The 11,928-nt window shown below is 37.8% G+C and overlaps 1 pseudogene; it reads left to right on the forward strand.

Annotated features, from left to right (window-relative positions):
- The first annotated feature begins 10,376 nt into the window (after positions 1 to 10,376).
- LOC147443784 (uncharacterized) lies at positions 10,377 to 11,000 on the forward strand (annotated as a pseudogene).
- The last annotated feature ends 928 nt before the right edge of the window (positions 11,001 to 11,928 follow it).

An 11,928-nucleotide genomic window follows, 5' to 3' on the forward strand; every position in this document is an offset into this window, starting at 1 on the left:
ATTCCATCTTGCCATTTTATATATATGTGTGTGTGTTTTTGGTAGTGTGTATATATAATTATTTTAGTTAAGTTATATACATTACTGTGCGTGTGTATAAATGATTTTGTGGGTGTGTGTAAACAACGTAGCATTTTATTAAGTTAAGATATTTAAGTTAAGTGTATGTGCACATAGTTTAAGTTAAGATATTTTTAAGTTGAGTGTATGTGGATTTTTTTAAGTTAAGATATTTAAGTTGAGTGTATGTGCACATAAGATATTTAACTGTGCACATAGTTTTTACATTTTGTGTGTGTGTGTGTGTGTGTGTGTGTGTGCATGACTTAACTTTAAGAATGCTACGTTTTTTATACACACAAACACATACAATCATTTTTTTAAATATATGGTTGTGTGTGTGTGTGTAAAAAACATAGTATTTTTTTAGTAAAACTATATATATGAATCCATTTTGTGTATATCTTTGTGTGTGTATATACATATATATATATATATAAATGAATGTGTGTGTGTGAGTGTTTATACCACAATATCATTTTTGTAATATATGGTGTGTGTGAAAAAAGTAGTAGTTGAGATGAAAGTGGAGTGAAGTTTAAATGGAGTTTTAATTGAGATTGAAGTGAAAGTGAAGTTTTTCTGTGAAGAAGGAGATGAAAGTGGGGTGAAGAGAAAGTGGAGTTTTGCTATGAAGAAGGAGTAAGAGAAGACAAGGTACTGTGTGTGTGTGTGTGTGTGTGTGTGTAGATGTTCTACTCACGTGTGTGTGTGTGTGTGTGCTTACCTGCGCACGCTCGCCCGATCCACCGGAGGAGGTCCAATGGAGCTCCTATTGGAGCTCCATTAGACCTCCTCCGGTGGATCGGGCGAGCGTGTCCAGGTAAGCACACACACACACACACACTCACACACACACAGTGATACACACACATCAAAACACTTGCACACATAGCACAAACACACACACAGTCATGTATACACACACACATTACACTTGCATACACACACATACATACATACATACACCCACATATATAAACACTTGCATTCACAACATCAACACACTTGCATACATACACAGATACATATATATAAACACTTGCATTCACAACATCAACACACTTGCATACATAGCACAAACACATACACAATCATGCATAAAGACACACACATATTACACTTACATTCACACACACAATCATGCATACATCCACACACACACACACACACACACACACACACACACACACACACATATAAACACTTGCATTCACACACTTTAACACACTTGCATACACACTTACAGTAACAATTACAATGATGTAAGAACAGGTCGTTGTAGAGAAGAGGTATACAAATGTCAAAGTGGATTTGTATTTTTCCTTGCCATGAGCAAGTTGAGAATGGTTTTTTTTTATAGTTTGCATTTTACGCCGTTATGCTGCCGAAATTTAGAATTTTATATTTGTATTTTCATTGCTAAGAAGATTTTTGTTGTTTGTGGTTAATAGATTATGGCTCGTACACCATCTAAACGTGGCAGGACAGGTATCTCTCAAAGTAAGTTCAAATACATTAAGCTATTTGTTTTCTTTTCTTTTGTCTCATCATACTCACTAAACTATTTGTGTTCTTATTGTTTTTTGCTTGTAGGAGTAGGATACACATTAAGGTCTGGCACTACAGGGCATAGGGCCAATGCACGATCTTCCATTGCTTCTTCCAATGTCCATCGAAAGGAGGATATTTTGGGTGATGTGCATGAAGAAGAGGATATATTGAGTGATGTGCATGAAGAAGAGGTGTTCATAGATATTCATGCTACACAAGGTGAATTGGTGGCTCACAGCGTGTCTGAAGCAACAACAATTGTTGCTAAACCTCCGGATCATCCAACAGTATTTGGAAAGGATGTTCATGGTCGAATATTAGAGGAGATTGTAGAGGGTTTTATTGTAAAGAGAGGTGGGGAACCTCCTCGAATTCCTCTTTGTAGATTGATGGAAAATGAAGACATTAGAGCGGTGGGTCCAAGCACTGAGGGCTTGGTGAAAAGGTTTGAGATGTCTGGATACAGTGTGCTTGGAGCTCCATTTCTTGTGTCATTTAAGAAGCCAGGCCATGATCAACATTATGTTTCCGACTTAGACAAAGATGAATGGGGGCCTATTTGGCGAGAAATAAGCGATGATTTTGATAATTCCCTTCCCCTTGAGTGGGAAGACTTAAGGGAAAAAAAATTTATCGTTTGGGATGGTAATCACCGTTTGAAAACTTGGATGTGCTTAATAAAAACATGTAAGTGATTTCTTTTTTGTTTAATGTAAAGTTGACTTGTATTACTCTATGCTTTCTAATTTTCTTTTTTGTTGTTGTAGAATTTTCAATGATAAAGTGGAGACATTGTTCTGTGAAATGTCAATTTGTCTTTGTTGATAGAAGTGCAGAGGGGGAGCTTATGCTAGCTTTGCGTTCTCAAAATGAGTAAGCACATTTGTTGTTTTGAACGTTATTGCTATTACTTTATCGATGTCATTCTACTGCCATTTAATTTAAGATATTGTGGTTTAGGATTGGTAGAACCACTGTGAGCACAAATTTTGGGCAGGAGATCTTCTTGTTCCAAAAACTGGCTGTGGCAAGCAAAGATTCTTTAATGAAAGACTTTCCCCAAGATTGGATTCGATGGATAGAGGTAGAGCTTGCTTGTGAGAAGAAGGCATCTAAAGGGAGTTGGTACAACGCTCCTGCTCTTTTATTAGCAATGCTCATATGGAAGGTATATATTTTTGCCTTAAAGTACACTTTTTATGTAATTTCTAAAGCTTGACATTATTTTGTAAAATCTTACTTTTTTTTTTTTCATTTGCTCTACAAAAGGAAGACTTTGACTTGTCTCTTATCAAAGAGATGCAAGAGATCAATGATCCCTCGATTTCACTGCCAGAAAAGGAAATGGTTGCTCGAGGAAGAGTAGAAAAAATATTCAAAGAAAGAGCTTATAAGGTAAACACTTTCTCTTCTCCCCGTTTATGTTTGAATTTCTACAAAATTGTAAGTCGACATGTCATTTGAATTTGATATATTTGATTGAAAAATTGATTTGATTTGATCTCGTGCTAATGTAACATAGATGTTGGCCATTGCCAACCCCGCCAATGGCCAAGGGTTCTTCTCTTTTTTATTTAACTTCAATTGGATAAGAGAAAAGGATCAAGTGGGCCTTACAAGAGACAAAGTCCACTCTTTGGCAACTTCTAAAATATCACCAGAGAGGTAATAATTTTTGGATAAAAAATACACATGAAATCATCAAATGAATCAATGCATTTATGGTTTGTTTATTGTTTGCTCTATAGGAAAAAGGAAATATTGCACTCTTTGATGCATTGCCATGTAGATGATGTTACTTCTGAGCGTTATATTAGTGCAATGAAATTTAGAATGTACTTGCGTAAAGAGTGGTATTGGGGAAGTATCTTGAAGCAATGCTTGAGGATCAAAGGGAAAATGATTGAAGAAATGCCGGAGGGCTTTGAAGCATGGTTTCATCACCAATTGAGGGACCACATTGATAAAGCTTTTGTGGAGCTTTGGAGTAAGCTCAACACAAAAGAGTCGGATGAAAAAATTCCAGAGCTTATGGAATCTTCAAGGAGAGTATTATTTAGGTAATACAATTGATATCTTTATGGTTGTCATTCTATTTTTTACTTAGAGTTTGTATAATAAATAAGTCACTTAGGAAAGGAGCTCAAATAAAGTTAACTGCATTTTATGTAGATGGCTAATTCAGCTTTACGATCAAACTTTGTTAGAGAAGTTGCCAATTTCTGTTGAAAGTTGGAGGGACCTCTCTTGTGAGGAGTGTATGTATCCACTATGGATGAGAGATTATGGTTTGATTGCTTGGGAAATTGAGTATTGCCCTTGGTGTCTAGATTACACTCGAGGCACCTACCCACGTGATGAAGGGAACTTATATAAAGGTTATTTTTGGCATTTATAAAAACTACAAAATTGTTAAAGTGCTCATACTATTTAGATTATGTTTGTGAGAAATATATTTTTGTTTGCTTTAGAGCACGTTCTTGAAAGAAATGAAAATGGTATTGAGGAGATTGGCTCAGCTTCCAAGAAAGCTACCTCTTCGAAAAGAGTAAACAATAGTACAATCTCCTCTATAAAGAAACGATTGGATTTTGTTAGATCCAAGAAGCCCAAGAAGTCTCCCAAAAAGAACCAAAAAGGTGCTCAAGGCTCCACAGGTAAACTTGCTTGTATAGATATCTAGCTGTCACTTTCTTTCTACTCAACAATTCTTGATGAAATATTTTATTTTCTGATTATGCAGTGCCTTCCATAGATTGTGATGTGAACGTTATTGGGAACATGCTAGATGTTTACAAAATTTCTCTCGATGATGAGAAATGGTAAACACATGTGAAAAGAAAGACTAACTATGTGTGGTGTGTGTTGTGAATGTTTGAAATACATTTATTTGATCGTATGCAGGATCTTGGATTTTCTTCATTCAGCCCATGTTGATGGGGAAAAGAGCAATGAAGTGGCCTCTCTTTTGTTTGCGGATTTTCCAACAAACTTTAAAGTTGAAAATTTTCAGAGAACGAGGTATGCATCCTTCAAAACCACAATGGACAGTCTATGATAGTTTTGGAACTTTAATTAAATTAACAATGCGTATTATGCAGGTCCCTCCATGGAATCAATTCTCTCAAAAATTAAGTAAGAAAGTGGCCGTAATAGCTTCAAAGTATGTGGCAGACAATGGGTGGTACATCACCCTAAGCTCCACTGATCACTTTGGCATTGTGTCTAGCCATGCCATCGAGATGGGATTCAAAATGATGCACACCATGCTTATTTTGATCCCCGATGGTTATGTGCGAAAGACCATTGAGATTGAGAGAGTAAGTAAATTTATTTGTTGATTGAAAAGTATGCTTGTAGTTTTCTTCAATTAGATCACATTCTAGTTGTAATTTGTAGGTGGAAACACTATTGCTAGGATTGTTTTATCGTAAGGGTCAACGTCCTATCTACGATCCACGAAATGGAGAGAGCGTGGACAACAACTCTTTCGATGCCAAGTCCGGAATACTAGTGGAGCGCGTCGACGGAGAGTACATTGGAGGACACGCTCTTAGAGGTGCCGCCGAGCGTAGCCTTGACTTCTTTCGGTAAGAATATATGCTTCCTACTATGCGTTATTGGACTATGTTACATAAAGTAAAAATACGCATATTTTTTGCTTTTTTTAGCTGGCTTGTGCGGACATTTACTGCGGAGCACACCTACATTGTTGATATGTTTTCTGGATGTGGTGGCTTGGGCAATGTTTGCGTTGAGTTGTCTAGACACTGTCCCTGCATAGATAGTGATCCAGAGGTCTTCCATCAACATCTTTCACGCTTCAAGGCTCCATGTGTACGTGCTATTTCAGCAGTTGATGCAGATAGCGATGAGGAGACTGATTGGCAACAATATGAGCCCGGATCACATTGCCCTTGATTGACATCAACATTGGTATTATCTATCATTTTTTCTAGTTTGTGATTTTTATGGAACGACGTGTGACCATGGTGTTTGGGTGCCACTTTTTTGGTATTACTGAAGACATGTTGTTGGTGTTGATCGTCCTTATCAATTCAGCCATGATTTCATATTTATTATACTAGATAGAAGTTTGTTGAGAGCTTTGGATTTACCAAAGTAATATACCAACATATGCTTTTTTGCTTATGTAATTTCTTCTTCCTGTGAGCATTCGTTGCTGCACGGAAGCAAGTATGGAATGGGATTTTTTTTAGTTTGAATTTTCATACCGTTATGCTATCGAAATTTTGATTGCTTATCAATATCATCATGCTTTTTGTTCATGTTTGAAAACATAATCATGATTTCACGTATGCAGAAAAGTTAGTCAAGCTTCACGGAAGCAAGTATGGAATGGAAAATTTTTTTGTTTGTATTTTCGCGCCGTTATGCTGTCGAAATTTTGATTGCTTGTGAATATAATCATGCTTTTTGTTCATGTTTAGAAACATAATCATGGTTTCATGTATACACAAAAGTTAGGCAAGCTTCACGGAAGCAAGTATAGAATAGGAAAGCTTAACAAAAGTTAGGCAAGCTTTCACAGAAGCAAGTATGGAATGGTTTTATTTTTATTTTTCACGTTGTTATGCTATCAAAATTTCATTTGCTTGTCAGTATTTCTTTACACTGTCGGTCTAAGAATATATATAGTTTTATATATAATATTTATATTATATATATAATATCTTTTTATTTATTTATTTATATGTGTGTGTTTATGTACGTAAGGAGATCTTCAACTCGGTAAAGTGTTTTTAAGTACTTGTTTATACAATATATATAGTTATTTATACGTGTGTGTTTATGTACGTATGCAGTTATTCAACTCAGTAAAGTGTTCTTAATTACTATTTTATATGCAAGAGTCTATGCGTGTTTCATTATTTTGAGGTCTTCGCCCAAACAAGTACAACCATCAATATTTTTTAGATTCCTAGTTTCAAATTGGCTTATTATGCATTCATCCTTGTTTGCAACAACACCTACATGGACAGGAAAGTATATTCTACTAAAAGTAGGGTAAATACTAAAGACATGCTCATCTTTTTCTTGCATTATATAAAAAACTCACATAGATTTTCTTTACATTTTTGGCTTTCAAACAGCTTGTAATTACATTTGACGGTTCAATTTAGCTACAAGATATCAACAATACCCTAAATTATGACAGATCTTGAAGATGTGTTAGTAGACCAGGCCAATTAAAAGTATCACAACTACTTCAATAATAATAAGTCAGACAGAGACATATGAATTATTCTCACCAAGGCACTGAAGAGTGGAACACCATCATATAGTTAAAATAAGCATCATATAATTAAAATAAGTTGTTTACATGATTACGTAGGGAATCAAACCTGCACACACACACACACACAGTACAACTTGCATCACACTAGTACAATTTATCATGTGCTAGTGCATATTTATTTAACTATATTATTTAGTGCATAATTATTTAAATCTTGCCTCAATCTTCTACCACATTAGAGCCAGAGATGTCGACCAAGCTGATTGTGCGTTTGCAGACAAGCAAATGGTCAATCTCCGCCTGTAAAGCGGCCCTTCGAGAGCTATCTATGTACCCCCATGTCTCCCACTTGCCGAGAGCTTCTCGCATTGTCTCAAAGCCATCATTGAGTTCCTGGTCTCCGGTGTTGCGAGCGCGATTAAGGTGGTTGAACATCCGGATCGCCTTGTTTGTGTCACGCTCTCTTTGTGTAAACGTCTTCTTTTCTTCAAGGGGTGCGTTGGGGGGGAGTTTGTGAAGATCTTCATGGATTTTTGCAACTACCTCATTACCAGTACTAGCATATCCTATAGGCATTGTATAAGTACAGGAAAAATGAAAAAATCTCTCTTGATTAGCACCTCCGATTCACTTGTGCAGCATATGGTGCTTGCCTTGTAACATTTATATAGGCTAAAGCACCATGCTCTCAAAAAGCATTGATAGTGATGCAAGAGTGGCATGTGTTAGTGACATGAGAGGTCCCACGCAGCATATGCTAACTGCTAAATTGGAACGTGCAATAATATATGCATGATTTGTCAATATGAATATTATAATCGTCTACTACTCCACCACTAACTTTTAAAGTGGGGTGTGCAATAAAATATGCATGATTTGTCACTACGATTATTATTACCCTATAAGATTTATAAGCATCTAAAAGTGCAATGAGTAGACAACACTAACTGCCTCTCTAAGGGCTCGGGAAACACTATGATTATTATTCTTCTATGAATACTATAGGCATATAATAGTGCAATGAGTAACCACCACAAACTGCCTCTCTAAGGGCTCGGAAAACATTATTTGTGGACCCGGCTTTGGAACCTTTTCACACGCATATGAACATAAAAAATCTCTCTCTCTCTCTCACTCTCTCACTCTCTCTCTCTCTCTCTCTCTCTCTTACACACACACACACACACACACACACATACACGTGAGTAGAAAACGTGCACACAACCTCCTTCTTCACAACAAAACTCCACTTTCATCTCAATTAAAATGTGGGATATTTATAAAATATATAAATTAAACCAACACATAAACAATTCTATACCAAGATACTAAATGAAATAATTTGAACCGGCTTGAGAACCTTCTTGCCCAAACTTGAGCCGGACTTTTTTCATTTTGAACCTATCTTTCCTCTCTCCCCCTCATCTCCCACTCTCTCTCTCTCTCTCTCTCTCACACACACACACACACACACACACACACACACACACACACACACACACACACACACACACACACACACACACACACATACACACACACACACACACTCACACACACACACACATGTGAGTAGAAAACGTGCACACAACCTCCTTCTTCACAACAAAACTCCACTTTTACTTAACTCCACTTTCATCTCAATTAAAATGTAGGATATTTATAAAATATATACATTAAACCAACACATAAACAATTCTATACGAAGTTACTAAATGAAATAATTTGAACCGGCTTGAGAACCTTCTTGCCCAAACTTTAGCCGGACGTTTTTCATTTTGAACCTATCTTTCCTATCTCCCCCTCATCTCCCACTCTCAGGCTCTCTCTCTCTCTCTCTCTCTCTCTCTCTCTCTCTCTCTCTCTCTCTCTCTCTCTCTCTCTCTCTCTCTCTCTCTCTCTCTCTCTCTCGTTGTCGGTACTCTCACACCCCGATCCTATCTCTATTTCACAAGTATGTTTTTCTCTCTCCGTCTAATCCTTCTTCTCTCTCCTTCCCTTGGTACTTATTTAACATACCACAACGCCACCTTAGAGAGCATACATATGAGTGGAATCCATGCTTCTATAAACTCGAAAAAGCATCACCTGTAGCAAAAAAACACGAATTGATTAACTCGCAAATAAAATTAACCCATTAACAATACATTTTTGCATGCACATTAGGATGTTGATTGTGCTATTTAGCACTATGATTTGTTTTCATGAAATTGTTGGATGTCCTAGTTAGAAATCTGAATACTGATCATCATTTGGATGTTGCAGGTTGAGTTCCTTTGTAGATTCAAGGAAAAACATCCAGATTGCAAGATTGGCATGAGAATGTTTGAGATGTTGAAGCCATTCTTTTGTAGGCGGCTAAAGGATAGATACACATGCTGTTGCAAATACCATGTGAAAATGTCTTTTTTGAAGGACACACTGAACCACATGCGCTCCCGTGCTTTTGGGCCGCATAGAGCAGGTTGTGACTATATATGCAGTATCTTTGCCCTAGGTGAGAACATTAGCAAGGGTTTCTTGGCTTCACATCACACGTTCAAAGGTGTCACACATATGTGGGAGTCTGTTCTTTGTCCAAAGCCCGCATATGTAGTTTTGCATAGAAGGGAATGCCTGATGGGAGAGTGTTTGACACATGGAGTGAATAGGCTGGAATTATGTTGCTTAGAGACATCGAAGCCAGGTAATAGTATTAATGTGAATGTATTTACATATGTACAAGCTCAAGACAATCATGGAAATAGTAACAAAAGAAAAGATCTTTTGCACAAAGAAATGCAGTGCTGGGAGTTTCTTCAACTCTTGAAGACCAAGTTGGATCTCTTTATCACTCATAGCTATGTGGCGATGTCAAGGACAACAATTCAAGGATTGGCTTCTTGGGTTTTTGGACGATGTTGTTGTGCCAGTTTTTGATTTTTTAGAGAATTATGCCTTCAAGGAACAAAATGAGATTCAGTCAATGCATTGATACTCTAGTCAAGTAACCATTTTTATACACTTTACGTACTACCGCAAGGCGGGGGAGGTAGTCAAAACCATCCATTTCTTCATATCAAATGACAAGGTGCATGGCACATTGTTTGTGCAACACTGCTTCATGCTAAACCGTGATTGGTTACAACAAGAGGGTGTCACTCCTAAGAAAAATTGGGTGTGGTCTGAAGGTGCGGCCTCACAGTTCAAGGGAACCAGGCCTTTTTACTTTGTTCCAAGATATGGTGGACTCACAGAGATGGGGATGAGCTGGTTCTTCTTTGGATCAGGGCACAAAAAGGGAGAGCATGATGGTGAAGGAGCAAGAACCTTGATCCATGGACAACTAAAACCTAATGGAGCTATTTTGCGGTGTACAACTGATGTGGTTGCTTATTGCCAAGCCAACCTGTCGTAGGGAGCACCTTCACACTATCCTTCAAAAGAAGGGGAATGTGCCTGTGTGTTCTGGGAGATTAAAGAGAGGGAAATGAACAGGGAGGTGAAGTGGAATTGTGCCACTATGGCAAAAACTTGCTCTCTGCATGCTTTTCGTGGTCACAATCCTGGGGATCCAACTGCCCTTGCAACAAGAGCCTTGGAATGCTTCTGTGATGCATGCATTCACAGAAAATGGAATCGATGCGTCAATAAATCTCACGTGAAACCTTGGGATTATCATACTCTATTGTCATTACCTGATGAGGCTGTGTCAGATTTTGAGCCGAAAGATGAAGCAACCACCTACAATGAATTCACGTACGAAGGTCGTCACGATGTGTTTAGTAGCGCTCTATGTGCTGGCGACACATTTGCTGTAAATTTAGATGCTTCGACCAACGTCGAGGATGTGGATTTCTACCTGGTCAAGTGTGTTGCCGCAAAGGAGAAGGTGGAGAAGGGGTACCTCGATGACTGGGGCAATGCAATCGATAGAGGATCATATGTTGTGCAAGGTTTGTATTACAAGCAGTTGGATGCATACACCTTCAAGCTAGACCACAAGCAGCCCATCATCCACGTACTTTTACATCTGGTACGATGTATCAAAATACCCATGGAGCACATCCCGAGGAGACGAAAGGTGTACACAATCAACTGAGAAAGCTATGAAGCAATCTATAATAGCATGCCCTTCAGCTTTTAAGTTGTAATCACTGCATCTTCAATATACTTCTTGCTCGGAGATAATGCAGTTTTATCAAAAACTTGGGTATCTCTTGTCTCTTGTGTGCTTTGTGTATACATGGCTTTGGTGTCTATCACAGAGGAGTCTCAGTTTAAGAGAGATCATTTGTACAACCTGTCTCATTAAACATGAGGATCTAAGCTCATCAAGAAAATGTAGAACTCTAAATAGGTGATCAAACAAGCTCAAAGTCCGCCTCCTTTGGTGTCTTACAATTTACGATTTTTACTGCAAGACTCCATATGGTTTGGGCACGTAGCCCACAAATATAAATGGAAACTGCAAAAGAAGCATTAGGCAAAATTTGGACTCACAAAGGGACCCTTTAAGAAGTTTGACTTTACCTCTCTCTACCAAAACGGGCGCATGGATAATTTTTTGCAAACAAACTCCAAAGTTGGCGGAGGTTTGATAGTTAGAATGTCCTCTTCAAGCTCTATCTACTGATATATAGCACGCCATGAGATTCCTCATATTTTAGAATTTTCTTTTTTTGATTCACCTATGGTGTGACAACTCTGTCGGAATGTAAGTGAATAAAATAAAGAATCTTCTAAAATATGAGGAATCTCATGGCGTGCTATATATCAATAGATAGAGCTTGAAGAGGAGATTCTAACTGTCAAACCTACGCCAGCTTTGGAGTTTGTTTGCAAAAAAATTTATCCATGCGCCCATTTTGGTAGAGAGGTAAAGTCAAACTCCTTAAAGGGCCCCTTTGTGAGTCCAGATTTTGCCTAATGGCACACCCAGCTTATAAGAAAGGCATCAGGGTTTGGAAAGATGTGTACAAAGAATGGAAGTGGCTTGCACGGTATGATAATAAGAAGTTATGCTAGTTAGCATAATGGTATGCTAATTAGAATCCTATTAATGCTAGTTAGCA

The sequence above is a fragment of the Adiantum capillus-veneris genome, chromosome 13 (genome assembly GCF_014529385.1).
Source record: "Adiantum capillus-veneris isolate H3 chromosome 13, ASM1452938v2, whole genome shotgun sequence".
Lineage (NCBI taxonomy): Eukaryota > Viridiplantae > Streptophyta > Polypodiopsida > Polypodiales > Pteridaceae > Adiantum > Adiantum capillus-veneris.